This window comes from Rhinolophus sinicus, linkage group LG04 (assembly GCF_036562045.2).
Source record: "Rhinolophus sinicus isolate RSC01 linkage group LG04, ASM3656204v1, whole genome shotgun sequence".
Taxonomy (NCBI): Eukaryota; Metazoa; Chordata; class Mammalia; order Chiroptera; family Rhinolophidae; genus Rhinolophus; species Rhinolophus sinicus.
This window is the reverse complement of record NC_133754.1, coordinates 186811272-186825313: the sequence shown is the minus strand read 5'-3', so window position 1 is coordinate 186825313 and position 14042 is coordinate 186811272. Positions and strand designations below refer to the sequence as shown.

The 14042-nt window shown below is 61.3% G+C and overlaps 1 long non-coding RNA gene across 3 annotated transcripts; it reads left to right on the top strand.

The window, feature by feature from the left end:
- The first annotated feature begins 573 nt into the window (after positions 1 to 573).
- On the top strand, positions 574 to 4823 carry LOC141571208 (uncharacterized). 3 transcript variants are annotated; one of them, XR_012495998.1, is made up of 4 exons: positions 574 to 1261; positions 1893 to 1956; positions 2838 to 2899; positions 4298 to 4823. It is a non-coding gene; the product is annotated as an uncharacterized LOC141571208 (long non-coding RNA). The 3 variants fall into 3 exon arrangements; XR_012495999.1 differs by having other exon boundaries at positions 1560 to 1956; XR_012495997.1 differs by having other exon boundaries at positions 574 to 1956.
- The last annotated feature ends 9219 nt before the right edge of the window (positions 4824 to 14042 follow it).

Sequence of the window (14042 nt, the reverse complement as noted above, 5' to 3'; positions counted from 1 at the left end):
TCGCCCCCCAGAATTGGCCCCGTTTCAGGCTGCAGCCACGGGTCCAGCGGCTGTGTGCAGGCTACACGAGGGGTGGGGGACTTCCAGAGCAGGGGAGGGGGCGAGCCAGAGAAGGAGGGAGGGCAAGAGAGACACGGACTGAGCAGGGGGGTGGAGAAGTGCAGGAAGAAGCAGGTGGCAGGCCCTTGGGTGTTGTAAGCCAAGCAATGGAGGCAGCAAGCTCCAGTGGGGCTGGGTCAGACGCAGCCTCTGTCCCTCTAGGCACTGGGCACAGCCTTGCCCCCCAGCCCAGGCCCCAGGCTCCTCCGTTGCCAGTGAGGGCGGTGGGGCAGTGGGAAGAGAGGCCTCCGAGAGGAAAATTACAGCCCTGGAGTGGGGCACCCAGACTCCCCTGGAATATCCCACAGGGACACTGCCATAGGAACGGAGTAAACAGACACTCATGACAGGGGCTGTGAGAAGGCCACTGAAATGAGCGATGAGTAATTTCCAGACACTGGGAAGATGGCCGCCCACCTTGGCACGAGCGTGACCATCAATGAGGGCTCTGCAAACCCCAGGGGCCTGGGACCAGATTTTCCAAGGTCCCAGGGCCGCTGTAGACGGGACCGGAGTGACATTGGCTGCACTCACTCATGTGTGTTGACACCAGCACATCGTCACCCAGATCACTGAACTCCCTCGGCCCGAGACGCCCTCCCCATTCCACACCCTGGGAAACTGAGGCCCAGATGTGTGTACATCGCAGGGGTTCGGGGGGGTGGAGCCCAGAGTCCCCTCTGAGCTCCAGCCTGAGGCCCTCTGACCACTGCCTCTGTCCTCGGCTCGTGCCCCACACAGAGGCTGCAGTGAGAGAGTCCGTGTGGAACAGGAAACACCCGAATGTACGTGTCCCGCCAAGCGGCCCCGCCTGGCACCTGGACACCCTGGGCAAAGGTCTCGGCCCCCAGGCACCCACAGTGAGGCCAGTAAAGTAGGAAGAGACAAGTGAAAACATGACCCCGTGGTGCCTCGGAGGGCGAGAAGTGGCCACGGGCACAGGGTGGGGGGGCAGGCCCCTCTGTCAGGGATGGGAGCCCTGGGGAGGTGACATCTGAGCAGCATGTTGGGCAGAAAGGGACAGCAGCTGACGTGTGGGAGGAGCAGATTGCACCAAGGTGCTGAGGTGTAGGCAGTTCCTGAATGACGCAACTGGATCTGTGTTCTGGAACCATCCCTCTGCATGCTGTGTAGGGAAGGCCTGGAGGAGGGGCAGCCAGAGGTAAGTGACCCTTAGGAGCTGCGGTGTCACCAGGCCGAGCTGAGAAGGACGAGGGGTCAGTATTTCAGCCTGAAAGCCAGGACCCCTCCTCCCTGCCCGTCTCTCAGACGGCCAGGACCTCACACTGTTACCAGCTACGCCTTTGCAGGCCGGCCTGGCCAGAGCGGCCGGAGCCCATGTCCCAGAACCAGGGGCAGCCCTGCGCTGGCAGGTGGCCCTGGTGTGGAAACCGTACCCTCCTTGAGAAGCACGTGGGTGGGGAGGGGCATGAGGGATCCTGTTTTCCCATTTTCTTCAGGCCCCAAAGGAACCCACTGGCCCCATCTGGAGCTCAGACTATGCCAGCACTCTGCCCTGCAAAAGGCTCAGGGGACAGTGCCCAGCCGGCTCAGGAGCGAGAGGCCTGTGCCACCTGGCTGCGAGAGGGGACGCCGAGCAGCGCCCGGAGGGAGCCCTGCGTGCAGGGTGGCCTGGACCGGACACAGCCGTGTCCTTCTGGGCAGGGATGGAGCCTGTTGTGGCAGCCTCTGCTCCTCCCAGGCCGGCCCTGGAGCCCAGAACACGGCACCGGGCGGAGGGGAGGAGGGTTTCCTGTGCAACTGGTTTTGTTCTTCGTCTCCCCCACCCCCAGGAGGGAGCCCCCAGCCTTGCCAACAAGAATGCTGGAGGTGGTTGTCAACTGTGCCCTACTACAGGTGTGTGACACCACCGTTGCCACTTCCAGTGAGGAAACCGAGGGTCAGAGCGGCAGCCACTTGCCCCAGCCTGCACAGGCTCGTCTGACTCAGGCCCGGGGCACAGCCTGCTGGCTGCGCTGCTCCCACAGCGGCCTGCCCTCTGCCCAGGGGCCAGCCCCACGGAGCAGCTCGCCCTAGAGCTGGGCAAGACAGCCCATGCTCCCAGGACAGGCACTCAGGAGAGGGGCACCAAGTGGGCGAGGCTGCCTCCACACTGCGTCTCAGACATGGGCCAGCTCCCAGGGGCGACCATACCCTGGCCTCTGGCCCGGGGTGCTCCGTGGGTCAGGTCTGGCTGCAGCTGGGACCCGGGGGGCTTGGCCCAGTCCAGACCCTGCCCCAGACCTGCCAGCAGAGGGAGGGGTTGGGAGCACCCTGGGACCACCCCACAACTGCCTGGCACACGGTGTGGCTATCTCCTTTCCAAATGTGAAGCCACGCGGTGAGGTTTAAGAGAAAATGTGCTCGCGGTGGCAAGAGAAAAGGCACTGTAATGGGTGGAGGCAGAGGAGCAAAATGGAATATTTTGAACCATTCAGCCGGGAAGTGTGGGGGGAGGGGCAGGGAGAAACTGCCCAGGGAGGCCCAGGGGGAGGAGGTGGCATCTGGAGGCCAGGACAAGGTGCCTGAAGCCTTTCGTCACAGCGAGCATGGCATCTGCGAGCCCATCCTGCCAGGACTGGGGTGTCGGGGGCGGGGGGCCTAGAGGAGGGCAGGAAGCGTGGGCAGAGGCACTTAAGGCTGCCAGGGGGAGTTCTGGTGGTGTCCCGTAGGGTGAGGGGAGGGGCTTTCAGGAACTGGTTCCAGCCCCGTCTCATGTCTGGGCCTTTCGTCCCCAGTGTCACATTGTGGGCTGAAAGAAGCTAAGGACAGGCCACGGGAGAACTGGGTCTCACTTGGGGTAAGAGTCAAGTCTCCTCCAGCCCTCAGTGGGGCAGCAGGCCCATGGGAAGAAGGAAGGGGTGGTGGTCGAGGGGTGGAGGGAGGCAAGCTGGGCAGGTGGCGACCCATGTCCCCAGGCACAAGTCACAGAGTGGGCCAGGGGTAAGGGCCCCAGAGAATCCGAGGGGATGGGAGGTGTCTGAGACCTCACAGGGAACCAGTGTCCCAGCAGCGGCCAGAAGCCAGTCTGCCCACCCACTGCCTAGAGAGCTAACATCTTCTGGGGTGGCCCAGAACTCAGTGACCACTGTGACCTGCTCCAACACCCAGGGCCCTCGCCCTCGTGTAGGGCCTGCGCACCCAGGCTCTGAGCATTCAGGGGCCCCAGGTATCACCTGCCTCACACCTACGTCCTGTCCCTCATCTTCCACCACTGCCCTCACTCCTTGTGCTAAAGCTTGACCCCCGGGTTCCCCCACTGCTTAAAGGCAAACACCCACAGCTTGAACCTCAGTAGGCACCGCTCACAGCTGTTTTACACAAGAGGCCCTGGAGGAACGGGAGTGGCACATTCCTCAGGCCTGCCCCTCCAGGCCTGGATTTAAGGACCTTCCAATAAATAATGAACAGGAAGAGCCACTCTTCGGTCTTATTTCCCCTTTTGCACGGGCTGCCAGGAAGCTCGGCGTTGCACTCAGGACCAACCACATTGTCACTCTGCTTGCTTTCCCCACCCAACCCTGCCCTCTGGCGTTGGCTTTGCTTTTCCGTCTCCTGTCTACCTGCCTTGGATATGTGTGTGTCCCTCCCTGGCAACCCTCCGCCGACCTGGGAGGAGAGAGGTGGACTCAACCTTCTTTTGTTTAAAGCCTCATGCTGAGGAGCTGCATCCACCAAGGCTGATGCCCAAATGGGCCTTGAGCTCAGGAGGCAGCCAGGCCTGGGGGAGCAGGTCCGAGAGAGAAGAGGGGTGAAGGGGAAAGGTCTGGGGGTCGCTCAATGGCTTACTGTTTAGGGGTACTGAATGTCAAAGGGTGGTCGTTGTAAAGGCTGGAAGCTAGAGGGGGGCTGGAGGGAGGGGTGGTGCTGGGCAGAAGAGGCTCCAGGAAGAGGCCGTGTGAGAGAACCAAGACAAAGGTCATTCTCCAAATCGCCAACAGCAAGGGGCATGCACAGGGGGGCCTCTCTCCAGCGGGGGCTCTGCTTTTCTCTCAAACCCGGCCCCCCAGCACCCAAGATTAGGCGGGCTACCCCGTTGGGCTCCGTCACCTCCTCTGCAGCCCTTACCGTGAGGGCTTATGTAAGGGGGCGGTCGCCAGCGGTGGCCTCATGGGGACCCCATCAGAGATCCGGAGCTTATAAAGATGGGAAGAGAAAAGAAAGTCTCACTGTCCCTACTGCTCCAACCTTGTTTCAGGGAGCAGCGGAGTGCGGAGTGCCTGGACCGCGGGTCTCTCCCCAGTTTGGGTTACAAGTAATAGTGCTAAGTTGGGGCCCATTGTAACAGCAGGACGCTCAATGGTCTGCCGAGAGGGAGGAGGCTCCTTCAAGCCACTTGTGGCCTGCTTCCCACTCTCCAAACTTTCAACGCTTCCTGTCAGCAGGGACCTCGTGTTGGGGGCCAGCAGCCTCGGTGGGGGTGCGGGGGCGACAAGACGCTGGCCAGCTGGCCCCTCTCCAAGCCCCCACCGTCCTACTCTAAGGGTGAGCCCAGCTGGCCCTTTAAGAAGCTGGGGCTGCTGCTGGCACGGTGCACAGCTGGCCCAGTGCAGAGACGGGCACGTTCCTGATCCTTCTGGAAGGCTGAGCTGGAGAGGAGACAAAATGTTCTTGCACAGCTCAGTAAACAAGCCTAAAGTGTTTTGAAAGCCTCTGCCGATAGAAAGGACTGTAAAATAAATGCAAGAATTGCAAAAGAAGGGCCCAGCTGCTGGAGGGGGATGTGTGGGCGGGCAGGGCACCAGGCTGCCCCTCCCCCCAGGCCCCGGGTGTGTCTGTGTGGCGATGGGTCTCCGTGTGTGCGCCTGTGCTCTGGGCCGCGCATGGCTGCGTGTACAGATGCGGGCTCTGCGTGTGTGCATGTGTACGGTGTACACACGCCTCGGCCATGAACACGGGCGTACGGAAATGCCTGGGGGTGTTTTTATGCCCGTGGGAGGGCCCCTGTGTTTGTGTGTTTGACTGGGTCTGTCTGCACACACACGGAGCACATGTGTGGGTGCACAGCCACTCCCCAGTTCTTCCCTTGGGGCCCAACGGAGAAGACCCAGTTTCTCACCACCTGGGAGGCAGGAGAGCCGGCTTCTGAGAGCGCTGAGGGCATGGAGCACGGAGACCTGGCCTCTGAAGGCAAGTCATCTGTCCAGGAGGCATCTTTGGGGCCCAGACCTTGTCACACAGCCGGCCCGTCTCAGCTCACCCAGAGTCTTCACGCAGTAATGAGGGCTCTCAGGAGAGGGGGTCTCCAGACATCAAGGCCTGGCCGTCACGATAAAGACCGGGTCCCAGTGCCAGCTCAGCCACTCCTCGCTCTGCTGCCCAGGGGCACCTGGGCAGAGCCTCTGGGGCTCAGTTCCTCATCTGTACAATGGGCAGATGCTATCTCCCTCTCCGGCTGCTTATGAAGGTTGGAGCAGACCTGTGCACTGGGCAAGGTGACTGCAGAAGACGGCACGCCCCCACCTCTGTGCCATCAGCCGAAGGAACGCCGCCCGAAGGTCTGGGCCCTGTCCTCTGACTGCAGTGGGGTTGTCAGCCCCACCTGCGCAGGAGCAGTGTCACCTCCTCCTGGAATCACCACCCCCACCCCCAGCCACCACCACTCCCCAACACTCAGTCTGCCCGAATCAGGACTGGGCGCTGGAGGGACAGCACACTGCTCAGGCCAGCTCGCACCAGGACAGGCACAAACCAGGGCCTAGGCAGCTGGGAGGTGCCACGCTGCGGGAGACACACAGCTGGCTTTGGGACCACGATGGGGCACTGGGCCTGGTCTGGGGAGTGGGGAGGGCAGGGAAGACTTCCTAGAGGAGATAATGCATGAGCCTGAAAGAAGGGGTGCTGGGGACCAGGGTAAAGGCGGGACAGACCAGGAGAACCGGCTAGAAAGCACCGGGCACATAGTAGGTGCTCAGTTAATGCCTGTTACGTGAATGAATGAATGAACCTGCGAGGCAGGAGAAAACCGAAACCCAGAGAGGGGATGTCCCTCCAGGGTCATGGGATGTCCCGTTTGCCTGGCCCCTCAGGGACACCCCTTTTGGCCAGAGAGGTTGGGCTGCTGACCCTGGCCCACCCAGTGAGGGCAGTGTCCCCCACAGCCTGCCCCCCTTCAGGTGTTCCAAACACTGAGGCCCAGGGCTAACACTCTGAGTCCGCCTGGTCCTCAGTGCTGCTGGGGAGTCAGGCAGCATGGGGAGGGCCAACACCCCGAATTCCTGCCCACACCCATAGGGGTGCCCCCGGGGGGCAGAGGAGTGTCCTCCTCGTCTGGCTGCAGCAGGAGACGTCCCAGCCAGGAGGCCCATGTGGGAGCCTCGGGGGCGGAGGGGCAGCGGTCGGCAGCCAGTGCCAGGGCTGCCAGGCCGTCCCCCCCTCAGACTCCCACCGGCTGGAGGGGCCTCCACGGCTGCCTGGGAGCCAAAGCCACTCAGAAACCACAGGCCAAACGAATCCACTTTCTGAAGTGCTCAGAGAGCTGGGGAGACACTGTGGATTCTGTGCCAGCAGCCCCGCCCAGTAAAGTGTAAGGCGGCAAAAGACATGGGGGCTGGGTAGTGGATGGCATGCCCGGGGCTATGTCAGGTCCTCAGCCCCAGGCTGACCAGGCGACAGACAAAGCGTTCAGGACACCCTGTTGTGAGCCCAGTGCGGTCCTGGCCCTAAAACGTCTGCTAATGCCTGGCGTGCCCTCCTTTCCAGCTAAGTGACAAAGGTGCCAGGCATTGTCCAGGTCAGGGAAAGAAGGGGTACAGCACAGGGGAGGGCGTGACATGCCACCAAGACAGCCTCACAGGGGACCAATCTCTGGGCCACGGCAGCGTTCTTCCCACAGACTGGGGGCTCCCCCCCAGGGCCAGGCTGGGCCTCCCCTCCCTGAGGAAGCCCCAGTGTCCACACAGCACTCACTGTCCCCGCCCTCACAGCCACAGACCCCAGGCAGGGAACGGGGGTGAGGGTGGCCTGGGCCCACGACCAGGGCAGGTGAGGCTGCCAAAGGTCACCTATCGTGTCCACAGGAGGGATGGGCCTTGAACCCAGTGTCTGCTCCTGCTCCCAGAGCTGACTGTCCGGGCCAGCCACTCAGGGCACCAGGAAGGAGCCCCAGGCCTGGGCCAGACTCAGGCATCAGTGAGAACCCAGCAAACCCCACTCCTGCCTCAGAAGCTCCTCTGGGTGTGACCCCAGTAACCACACCGGACACAGGAAGACCTCTTGCAGCTGGTGTCCCTGCCTCCCGCCCCAGATGGAGCACACGTGCGGGGGCACAGGGTCCACGGGAAAGGAAGCCCCATGGGTGGGGCCTTCGCACTGAGAGTGCCCTTAGAACCAGGACCGTGCCCACAACGCAGGGCTCCTGCATGCCTGCCCGCTGTGAAAGCCCCAGTGGAGCCCTTGCCTTACGGGGTTCGGAGCTGGTGTGGGGCTGGGCCTAGGGGACCGGGTGGGGTCAGGTGACATGCCTGTGAAAAGTAACACTGGGGACACATGGATCTGTCAGGAAACTCTCTAAGCAAAGACCCCCAGGGGGCTGCTGGGGGAAGAGAGAGCAATGAGGAGCTGACTGGGGAGGGGAGGAAGGAGAGGCGCAGAGTGGCCCTCGGGAACCCAGTGGCATCCCAAAGATGGAGCAGCCGGTGGAGGTGGGGAGCGCCCAGGCCAGAAAGGAAAGGCCCAAGGAGAGCTGACAGCCAGGGGCAGGGCAGAGGCAAAATTATGCTTCCCTCCCCTCGTCCCCCACCCCACAGGACATCAGGTAATGCTAGGGATGGGGGCTGGGATGCTGCGTCTTCTGGAGGAGAAGTGGGGGGCAAGGCAGGAGGGTCGGGGCACTGGCTGCCTTGGCGAGCGGCCATGCGTCCCTGGCCCTCAGTGTCCTGCTCTGTGATCCTGCAGCCGTGACCTGGCTGGGAGGCTCAGGAGAGCCGTGTACGTGGAGGGTGCCCACACACCCAGTAACCTAAGTGGGCCTCGGTGCCCTTCCAACCACTGGTGTCCCCTCCAGGGCCTGGGAGGTGACGAGAATCCCCCAGCCCAGCAGCTCCAGGGCCTTCCCTTCCTGCTCTACCCCCATGAGTTCTAAGCAGGCATCACCCATGTTGGCCAAGGGGTCTCCTGGGGCGCTGCCAAATTGGGGTCCCAGGACGGTGTGAGTCTGAGGAACAGGCACGCTCAGCAGGACACTGGCGTGTGGCCGGCCATGCTGGTTACAGGTTCCCTGGTCCTGCAGGAAAGACGCTGGTTGACTGGAACCTGGGCTTTCACACCTCTTTACCCCAGAACCCTTTTCTCGGGGATTCCATTAGATCCCACAGCGTTGGTGCCCCAGGAGCAGCTTCCAGAAACCCTGGGCCAGCCAAACGTCTCCCCGCCACCCCCACGGAGCACAGAGCTTCAACGTCTGATGCTTGGTGTGGCTCCACGGGGCAGAGCCACCAAGTGAGCCAAAGGGCAGAGAGCTCTTCAGCCCGCAGGAGAGTCCAGGTCCCACCCCACCCTCCACTGCTGGGCATTTCTCGCCAGGCTCGGTGCACGTGTAAGATCTCAAGGCCCCGCCTCCATCTCTACCCCCTCTAGGCCCTCACACATTCCCTGCAGCGTCAATTCCCAAATGTGGTGCTAGCCCACCAGTCCCTTGCGAAACAACCCTCCTTGGCTCCCCATTACCCCAGAATGAAAGTTTGCATCATTCACAGACCCCCTCCCAGTACTTTCTTCCCTTTTCCAACTCAACTCCCCAAACAGCTCACCCGTCCTCCTGCTGGGCCCCGTCCCCAGGGACCCTCCAGATGTCGGGTACCCCCAGTCTGCCCCACTGCCCTCCTCACCATGGCCCGGGCCCAGGCCGTCCCCTCCCAACAACGTGTCCAAGCGGGTCTGAAGAGCTGGTTCATACTAGGGTGGAAATGGCTGATAATTAGGTTGCTGGGTGAATTTTCCCTGGAAACACATCACAGTTTACGTGGGGCGCCCAGAAGTCACTGTTTAGACAAAGGATGGAGTTTTAAGACAGAGAAGGAACTCCTGCCTAACTGACGGTGTGACCTTGAAGCCACCCCTGCTCCCTCCCTTCTCAGAGCACATGGCAGGACATGACTTGACCAGGTCCCAAGAAAACTGGTGGCAGGGCTGGGTCCAGACCCCCTCTCTTCCCAGACCCGGGGAGAGAGGGAGGCTGAAAGCCCTCTGACCCCAGACGCATCCCTGGCTCGTGGGTCTCCAGGAATCAAAGACGGGCCCCCGGGAGGAGCCCAGTGGGGAGTGGGCCTGCGGCGCTATCACCAGGCTGGCAGGAAAGCCAGGGCTCTCCAAATACCAGGCTAATTGGAGTCTGGCAGCACACTCCCCAACAGCAGGCCTGGCTTTCCTGGCCTGCTCTGCGTGTCATCACCCCCAAAATCCAAACTGATGCAGCCCCTTCCCGCCTGGGCCACCCCAGGAAGCCTCTGACCTGGGCAGGGCCTCTCCTAGCCCGGAGGCACCACCATGGCTGGGCCTGCAGGCCTGGGAAGACTGTCTCCCTGACCTCGGAGCCTGAACATGGCAGGGAACCCTGCAGAAGACAGGCACAGGCTCCAGAGGCTCCCGAGATTAGAGGCGGCGCATAAACAGTGATAGGAAACCGTCTGCACTGATCCAGACACTGGGACGGGAAGCCGAGCTCCCGGCAGAGCACGGCCGGCCTGCAGGAATTGCCCAAGTGGTCTGTTGCAAGGGCTTTAGATTCCAGATGGCTGACAGGGGCCAGGCCGCCCAGCCTCGCTGCCTCCCAGGGCCCTGTGTGCCTATGGCTGGAGGACAGTGGCTGCAGAGCAGGCATCCCTGGGCCCCTAAGCCCCCTCCTCTGTGGACATGAGGGGCAGGAGCAGGGTGTAGCAGTGGCTAAGGGACCGTTCTCATCCCAGAATGGCCCTGGGGGTCACTGGCTTGACCCTAGGACACAGGAAGACAAAGGGCCTGACAGCCCCTCCCACAGCTCGAGCACCCCGTGGGGCTCCCCCACCTTTTCACATCCCCGCCAGCCCTGGGGGAGCAGACAGGCTGCCACCAGAATGGCTCCTGAACCTGCCCCGACACATACAGCTCCAGCCACTGAAGTCCCATGACACTCAGAGGCCCCCGAAGGCCACGTGCCTGGTCTGGCCTGGGCACGTGGCCTCGCCCTCCACGTCACACACGGGCAGACAGGCTGTCCGGCCACTGCCCATCAGCCCTCACTGTCTCCTCCCCAGGCAAGGGGCAAAGCCCACCCCGTTCCTTTCACCATCATTGGCCAAATCTCTCCTTTTTTCTGCAGAACCTAATTTTCTTTCTGTCAAACCACCTTTTACTGAGCACTTCCAGGTGCCAGGTAGGTATGAGGCCTGGGCCCCTCATCCCCTGGATCCCACCAGGAAGCAGATGTTGTCACTCCAACCCCAGGTGAGAAAACTAAGGCCCGGCACGAGGAGGTGAAGGGGCTCAGCCAGGACCACAACCCAAAGCCCCGACTCACTCCTTTTGGCATCTGTCCTCCTTAGCCCAAGCTTTCCCCTGAGCGCCCCCGCTCTGTCCAGCAGGGAGGCACGTCCAGCCATGGACCTCCTCTGGTCAGCCCAGCCCAGGGTCACTCAGCCCTGCGGGCAGCAGGCCGGGTACAGCAAACAGCCCCCGGGGTAGACTAGGGGTCACATAGACCCCCTGTGGCCTGCGGCCCCTGGTCTCGTGACCCCTTTTGACGTTACGGTCCTGTGAGCATTCAGGGGAGCTGTCTGTGTAACGAGGGCTCCTTTCCCACAGTGCTCTGGATGGGGGTCGGCCCCAGAGGAGGGCACCTCCATTCCTCAGGGTCCCCTGTTCCGCATTCACGCCCCTGGTGAGACACCCCTCCCCCATCCAGGGGCTTAGCCTCCTGCCCCACAGCAGGCGCACAGACACCTGGCATGGGGTGATTTTGCCACTGTGAGAGCTAGCTAGGGGGACACGTGTGACGCGCGCTCAGCACCATCCTCCTTATCAAGGGGCCCCGTCCCCTGCTTCTTGGGACAACCAGCCCCACCTTTCCCACACTCACTCCTGCAGGGCTGCCTGGCCTGCAGCCCGCACCCCTCTCGGGATTTCACAGCCCCAGTGCTCAGGCTGAAGCACTGCCATTGGGCTCCCTACCAAGTCTTTGGTGGGCACCGCTGTGACGTGCCCGTCTCAGGGCCCCACCTCCCAGCTCAACCCAGCTCACGATCATGGAGCCGTGGGCGGGAAGCAGAACCTTCCGGAGGGCTCAGAGGTGACCTGCCCTGGATGAGAGCCCTGCCGTCCAGCTTTGGCCATGTGTGTCCAGGACCGCCGACCGGCCGGTCCACAGTGGGACCCGTGTAATCTGCCCAGAGCAGCACAGCTAGTTAAAAGTTTTATTGATTGAACACAATTGAGTGTAAGTAGTAAAAGTCCTCCTGATGTAACCCACTTTTTCTTAATGGGTAATCTCAGATACTGGAGTTTGTATGTTAAAGGAGCTTTAGGACAATTTAATAGCTCATAAAATTTTATAGTCCCAGTTGAAATCAGAGTGATAACTCTGGCCTGCACAGCTATAGTTTGCTAAAAATCTCTCATCCATTTTCTCCCCGTTCATTGGAAAGTTAACATCTGCTCTGCTATGGGGGGTGGGGGGGGGGGGGGAAGGAAAGGAAAACAAGGATCTGTCTTTCCAGGGGAGAGGGACGAGACCCGGGCTCTCCTCACAGCATCTTCTCTTCCAAACCCACGATTTGGCTTTAAGTCCTAAGGAGGTTCAATACCGCGGCTGACCCCCAGCCCGTGCTGCGCACCCAGCAGGCATCAGTGCCCCTCTGGCAACCGCTGAGAGAGTTGAGTCTATCCAGGCCACGGCCACGTCCTGGGATCGGCCTGAAACTGGTGGAGCCCATTAAAAGTCACAACCTGGTGATTTATGAAGCACCCACTGTGTGCATGGTCCGGGGGGACCCACAAAGAATGAGGACACAAGGTCACTGCCTGCGAGGAGCAGGCAGAAACTAAAACTGTGACCAAGCTCTGCACCCAGGAGACGGGCCAGAAGGCTCCGGGCAGGGGGCAGCCCCTCCGAGGGCTTCTGGGAGGAGGTGGAGCTCGGCTGGGGCTCCAGAGACAGGCAAATTCAGGAGCTGGGTCCAAGTGGCAGAATCCTGGCCACACCACGTAGTGTGTCACCTGACCTTGGGGGCCTCAGTTTCCTTCTCTTTCAAATGGGAATCACACTAGTGCCGACATCTTGGGCCAGTATGAGAATAAAAGAAAGTCTGTGGAAAGCCGGCTAGTAGCTGGTGCTTGGCACATGTTATCAAAAGGAAGGCAATTCAGGAAAACAGTTGGAGGTTCCTCACAAAAGGTTAAAAGGAGAACCACCCCATGACCCAGCACCCCCTCTCCTCCGTACGTACTCAAAAGAATTACAACTGGGGGGTCCAACAAGTCCACATACACCCGTGTGCACAGCAGCACGTCCACCGTGGCCAGGAGGCAGGACCAGCCCGAGTGCCCATCAGCTGATGGACGGATGGACTCAGTACGGTCCGTGCCCACCGAGGAACGTCAGCCATAAAAAGGGATGCAGCACAGACACTCGCTCCGGCCGGAGGAACCACAGCAACATCGTGCAAAGTGAAAGAAGCCAGACATGAAAGGTCACGTCTTGTACGATCCCATTTATGTGAAGTGAGCAGAGTAAGTAAATCCTTAGACACAGAGCACGGATTGGTGGTTGCCATGGGCTGGGAGGAAGGGGGAATAGGGTTTCCTTCTGGGTAATGAAAGTGTTTTGGAACTGGACGGGGGTGGTGGTTACACAACATTGTGACTGTGCTAAATGCCACTGAGTCAGACACTTCAAAACGGTACACTTTATGCTACGTGAATTTCACCTCAATGAAAACCTTTTTTTGAAAAGAAGAAAAGTCATATTGACAAACATGGTGGACAGGACCGTCACTAGGGCCAGACCCCAGACACCATGCCTCCTTTAGCCCTCCAGCCTGGAAAGGGCGAGCGGCCAGGTGTCCCTCGTCTGACCCTGGAAGCTCGGGGCCTGGACACGGCAGGCAGGAGGGAGGGCCCACGTGGGCTGCCCCACGAACTGCAGTGACAAGGCCTGTGTCCGGGGCTTCTGGACGGGCGACATTAAATTGGAGATACTTTATGGGAGGGAACTTTGTAAAGAGAGAAGGATGAGCTCTCAGGCACGCTGGCTGCACTGGCCAGAGGGCTCCTGCCAGCTGGGAAACACGCAGGGGGCAGGGCAGAGCCCCCCCGCCCTGGACGCCCAGGTAGCCTGCTCCTCACCCCCTCCCCAGCCACGCCCCCTCCTGGTGTGGGGACAGAGCCCCAGAAAGTAGTTTACAGGCTCTCGGCCTCACGTGGAAAGGTGCTGACTTGGGTAGTGGATGGCCGTCAGCTGTGGCTGATTGGCCGTCGGCTGTGGCCGGTTAGCCGATTGACCGCTAGTATAACTGCTGCGGCTACGGAGGAGAGCCGAGGAGAGCCGAGGATTGCCGAGGAGAGTCGTTGGTCGGTTGGCGGAAAGGCGGACGGCAGGTCGCGCGTCCGGTGGGCCCAGCCTCCAGTGAGACCATAGTGGTATGACTCCCCTACCTATGGCTCCATGGGTGTTCCTTTTTGGCCTCACCATGTCCTGCGTTCTTATGTGGGGAGCGGGACCAGAGACCCCGCAGGCCGCCCTGCATGACACCTGGCCTGTCTGGATCCCCCCACCCCGCCATTCCTAATTGCCAGTGGGAAAGGAAACCCAGGCAGTGGGTCTCCATGCTATGCTCTCCCCGAAGGCAGCCAGGCCCACCTGGAAGGCTACCTGCCCAGAGGGAAGGTCTGCCCTGCCCAGCAGCCATGGAGGAGGCCCCCAGCCACATGTGGCCACCAGCGAGGTGGATCCCAGGCTCTCCCACTGACCT